This window comes from Salmo trutta, unplaced genomic scaffold (assembly GCF_901001165.1).
Source record: "Salmo trutta unplaced genomic scaffold, fSalTru1.1, whole genome shotgun sequence".
Lineage (NCBI taxonomy): Eukaryota > Metazoa > Chordata > Actinopteri > Salmoniformes > Salmonidae > Salmo > Salmo trutta.
Window position 1 is genome coordinate 529,654 of NW_021822962.1, and position 5,738 is coordinate 535,391.

The following is a 5,738-nucleotide window of genomic DNA, read 5'->3' on the forward strand; positions in this document are numbered from 1 at the left end:
CTGTCCTGTCTACCCTACTGCTTGTGTTTGCTGCTGACACACAAACCTCATAACCCCTGTCCTGTCCCTACTGCCTGTGTTGCTGCTGACAACAAACCTCATAACCCCCTGTCTGTCTACCCCTACTGCCTGTGTTGCTGCTGACAATAAACCTCATAAACTCCTGTCCTGTCTACCCTACTGCTGTGTTGCTGCTGACACAAACTCATACCCCCTGTCCTGTCTACCCTACTGCTTGTGTTGCTGCTGACAACAAAACCTCATAACCCCTGTCCTGTCTACCCTACTGCCTGTGTTGCTGCTGACAATAAACCACAAGATACTGCTATGATACTGTCCTCTATCTGTACTCTGTCTCACTGCATTGTGGGTAATAGAGTTTATAACCCAACGGTTGTCACACTGTATGTCATTTCGGTGATATGTAATCTGTATGGATGTTCCTCTGTGGAAATAGATCTCTGATATTTATTGTTTTTATTGTTAGAATGTCACAATGCCGGGGGTTTTCAACCATAAACATGTAATGGACAGTTCTGATGTTAATGTCATCTGTGGTGATTGTCTGGCTGTTTTTAGATGATGGATCAAATTGACGACTCCCTATTTTATTTTTTTTATAACATGAGATATCTGTAATACATAAAGAATCATAATGACTGTAACTATCAGTGATCCTAGGATTTTTGTTTTTTTACCTTTATTTAACTAGGCAAGTCAGTTAAGAACAAATTCTTATTTTCAATGACAGCCTAGGAACAGTGGGGTAACTCCCTTGTTCAGGGGCAGAACACAAGATTTTTACCTTGTCAGCTCAGGGATTCGATTTTGCAACCTTTCGGTTACTGGCCCAGCGCTCTAACCACTAGGCTACCTGCCGCTCTAAACCACTAGGCTACCTGCCGCTCTAACCACTAGGCTACCTGCCGCTCTAACTACAGGCTACCTGTCTCTCTAACCACTAGGCTACCTGCTCTCTAAAACCACTAGGCTACTGTCTCTCTAACCACTAGCGATACCTGTCTCTCTAACCACTAGGCTACCTGCCGCTCTAACCACTAGGGCTACCTGGCCGCTCTAACCACTAGGCTACCTGCCGCTCTAACCACTAGGCTACCTGCCGCTCTAACCACTAGGCTACCTGTCTCTCTAACCACTAGGCTACCTGTCTCTCTAACCACTAGGCTACCTGTCTCTCAACCACTAGGCTACCTGCCGCTCTAACCACTAGGCTACCTGCCGCTCTAACACTAGGGCTACCTGTCTCTCTAACATAGGCTACCTGTCTCTCTAACCACTAGGCTACCTGCTGCTCTAACCCTAGGCTACCTGCCGCTCTAACCACTAGGCTACCTGCCGCTCTAACCACTAGGCTACCTGTCTCTCTAACCACTAGGCTACCTGCCGCTCTAACCACTAGGCTACTGCCGCTCTCTAACCACTAGGCTACCTGTCTCTCTAACCACTAGGCTACCTGTCTCTCTAACCACTAGGCTACCTGCGCTCTAACCACTAGGCTACCTGCGCTCTAACCACTAGGCTACCTGCCTCTCTAACCAACTAGGCTACCTGCCGCCCCAGGATGACGCTAAATAAGCCCGGAGATAAGAAGATCGTGTATTAATGTTTGGTCAAATCTTTCAAATTATGAAAAGTTGATTATAAGATTTAAATGATATAGAAATGCAATGTATGTATAGTACCACTTTGTATTAGAGCAATAGCAAAAAATTATGCTGAAATATTTTTACAAAATTACTTTAAAAAGATTTGTCACTACCCAAATCTTAATACTTTGTATTTATTTGAACCAATCAAATGTGACTTCCTGGATGAGTTTGTTGTTGTTTATGATGACATGGATATGGTACATGGTTTACTAGAGTATTTACCAATGAAATAAATGACAACACTTATTGAGCTGATCTCAATCAAATTTCAATCTGTAAAAAGTTGATACACTTTAACCTCGTAGAGCTCAAATAAAACTGACAGACATTGAGGGCAAACACTATTGTTCACTAAGAGTCAATGGAAATCAATGCAAAACTGAGAAAAATGTGAGAGACTCTTGTCTGATATACTGTACACTTTGCAGTAAACTACAAAATACTTGACATAATGTTTTGAGCACAACAGTACATACACAGTAAGCTTAATGACATGACACAAAATGAGCGAAACAGAAGAGTATAAAACAGGATGACCACTCGAGTGGTTAATGCCCTAATTTGGTAGAAGATTATCCCCATATGAATATGATGCATAATTACAATAGGTTTGACCCCTGTGTCCTACTACGGTATCATCAAAATACATGATCAGCTTCCGCTAATATACTGAGTGTACAAAACATTCCATGACAGACTGACCAGGTGAATGCTATGATCCCTTATTAAAACACTTGTTAAATCCACTTCAATCAGTGTAGATGAAAGGGAGGAGACAGGTTAAAGAAGGATTTTTAAGCCTTGAGATATGGATTGTGTATGTGTGCCATTCTTAGGGTGAATGGGTAAGACAAAAGATTTAAGCTCCTTTGAACAGGGTATGGTAGTAGGTGCCAGGTGCACCGGTTTGTATCAAGAACTGCAACGCTGCTGAGTTTTTCACGCTCAACAGTTTCCCGTGTGTATCAAGAATGGTCCACCACCCAAAGGACATCCAGCCAATTTGACACAACTGTGGGAAGCATTGGAGTCAACATGGACCAGCATCCCTGTGGAATACTTTTGACACCTTGTAGAGTCCATTCTCTGACGAATTGAGGATGTTCTGAGGGCAAAAGGTGTACTTAATGTTTTGTACACTCAGTGTATATTTAGATGTTTAATAGACAATTGAAAAACAACTACATCCCTTTTCCCTTCATTGAATGGAGGTTAAATAATTGATAAACCCTGTGCATAAAAATAGTTTTTTTTATCAAGATCATAATGAAGAGTTTGGGCAGGGTTCAACTACAATTTTCTACAATCCTACTCCTGGGGACATTAGGGGTGTGCAGGCTTTGTTCCAGCCTGGTACTTGAACATCTAATTCAACTAACCACAAATCATCAATCCCTTTATTCCAAGGAATGTAAAGCTAGGAGTCAATAATAACCTAAATGAATCTGTCCTCTGCTCAGTCCTCCCCAGTCGAATCATACCAAGACTTCTAAAAACGCTTGACATTCAGCATTAAGGAGATGGATTTGGGTAAGGCCCTGCGGCAGACTAGCGTCTTACCCAGGGGTTGTACTTGTACACTAAACTGCCTCATGCAACAGAAACAGGAGATGGTCTCCTGCCCTATGGGCCGTATGTTCAGGCTCGGACAAGGCTGCTCAGTTGTCAGTTGATGACCTCATTGTGGTCGTAGTAGTGCTCCAGCTCAGAGAAGATGTCATTGGGGTTCCTGCAGCTGAGGTTACAGAAGCAGGCGTTGATCCACATCACCTGCCATGTCAGCGTGGCTCCGTTGGGACACTCAAACTCCACCTCGATAGTCTTGGACTTGTAAGGGATGCAGCAGCGATCGTCTGTGGCCATGCAGACACCACAGTATTTTGGACGGTAGGGCTTCTTGCTGTTGCAGCCTGAGATTGTGAAGTTCTGGCTCTGCTCCTCCCTGTAGATGTTCAGACACTTCTTCCCTGGCTGAGGGGTCATAGGTCAACATGGGCCAGAATCAACAATTGATTGGTTGACATGGGGTCAGAATACTGTTACACTGTCAAAATGGTCAAAAGGATGTTCAACTGTATTGAGAAACATTTGTCACCCATGTGATTTTAAAACCATGTTTATATGCACAATACATGAGTTGATGAAGTTGGGCCTGGTTTGAAAGCAAAAGTGAGAGATATTGTGTGTGTTTATAAAGTGTACTACTTTTGACCAGGGACCAACTTATTCCCTATATAGTGCACTACTTTTGACCAGAGCCCTATGGGTAGTACACTTTATAGGGAATAGGGTGCCATTTAGGGCAGAAGGAATGACAGATGTTCTCACCTTGATGTGCTTGGTGATGTCGACGTCACAGGGCCGGATGTTGCAGAGGCGTGACTCCTTGATCAACTCACACTGGTCGTTGGCGTTGGAGATCCTCAGGGACAGGCCACGTCCACAGGTCTTGGAACACGGGACCAGGAGGTGGTCTGGGTAATGCAGTTCTTATGCCAGACCTCATTGTGCTGGCGCGCACTGCAAATAAACAGAAGAACAGACTCCTGATTAGGGATGCCAAAGTCCCGGTAACTTCCCTCCTCAAAATGCCCAGGTTTTCCAGAAATCCTGGTTGGAGGATTCCTGGATTCCCTGCTTATTCCTTCCTGATTTCAGGAATCTTCCAAACGAATTTAATGGGAAACCAATGGACCCCATAGTGCTCTGTCTAAAGTAGTGACTACATAGGACATAGGGTACCATTTGAGATGCATCCCATAGAAGGTAGTAGTGTACCTATCTCTGCATGCTGGGGGCTGCCTTGCGCGTCTTCCTGGACTCAGTCACAGATCCACTGCTCACAGCATCGGCCCGGGCAGTTTGACCAGCCTGGGCGTCTGACACACACACCGGGGTGGATGGAGTCCGTGCAGAGCGTCACAACACCGATGGCGCCGTTACACACAGACAGCGGTACTTACAGCTGGGTTGGAAGCTCTGTCCGTTCCGGTAGATCACTCCGTCGTACTCGCAGCCTGTGCCCACCATGTCTGTTTGATCGATCATGTCAAATAATGAGAATCAGCGCTACACAGTAAAGTACATCCCCTATAGGTATACATAGGAAAACAACACGCAGGTTATAGCTGAGACTGTTCAATGTCGGCATTTCAGCTCCAAACGCCTTCCTTAAGAAAGACCAGTTCAAAGCACTGTGGCACACAAAGAAATAAATGCATCAATTCAGATGTGGAATCAGAACAACGTCCGTTCACATTACTGTATCTATATTTACAAACTGACTTCCCAGCACAGATGGAGATGGTAAACGTCACAACTCAAAGAGGAAAGTTATCTGACACTTACAGGCACATACTCCTTTTTCGTACCTCGGCTTGTCCATGCTGTAGTCACAGTACAGTCCCTTATGGTAGTCACAGACGTCAGCCTCGTTGCAGGTCTCCCCCACCTGCTTGGAACAGGCCTTACAGCAGTCACAGCCATCCATCAGCACACTGACCCCTGGCGGACACAGGGGGGCGCTCTTGGCACACTTGCACGGCCATTTTGCAGTACGCTGTACGTTGATACAGCTCTATGGTCGCCGTCAAGGGAGGGCTGGCTGTGGAATATGGGAAATGACCTGTAGGATGGACAAGAACAACATTAATGAAATACTGGTCATACTGGTGGGTTGGTCTTTGCCTGTCAGCCTTGTTGTGCTATTCCCTGCAAACCCCACAGAGCAGAGACCAGCAGCAGCTCCAGGTTCATCATCACTACCTATGTCTTGGTCATGTGCACCAACAACTAACATCCCCTCCTCACACAGCCAGTATAGTGATACAGTAGACAGGGGTTATATTGTGGATGGGGCCACCCAGCAGTATAGTGATACAGTAGACAGGGGTTATCTGGGGATGGGGCCCACCCAGCCAGTATAGTGATACAGTAGACAGGAGTTATATTGAATGGGGGCCACCCAGCCAGTATAGTGATACAGTAGACAGGAGTTATATTGGAATGGGGCCACCCAGCCAGTATAGTGATACAGTAGACAGGAGTTATATTGGGATGGGCCACCCA

At 45.3% G+C, this 5,738-nt stretch overlaps 1 pseudogene; it reads right to left on the bottom strand.

The window, feature by feature from the left end:
- Positions 1 to 3,173: 3,173 nt before the first annotated feature.
- LOC115187637 (WNT1-inducible-signaling pathway protein 1-like) lies at positions 3,174 to 5,429 on the bottom strand (annotated as a pseudogene).
- Positions 5,430 to 5,738: the final 309 nt, after the last annotated feature.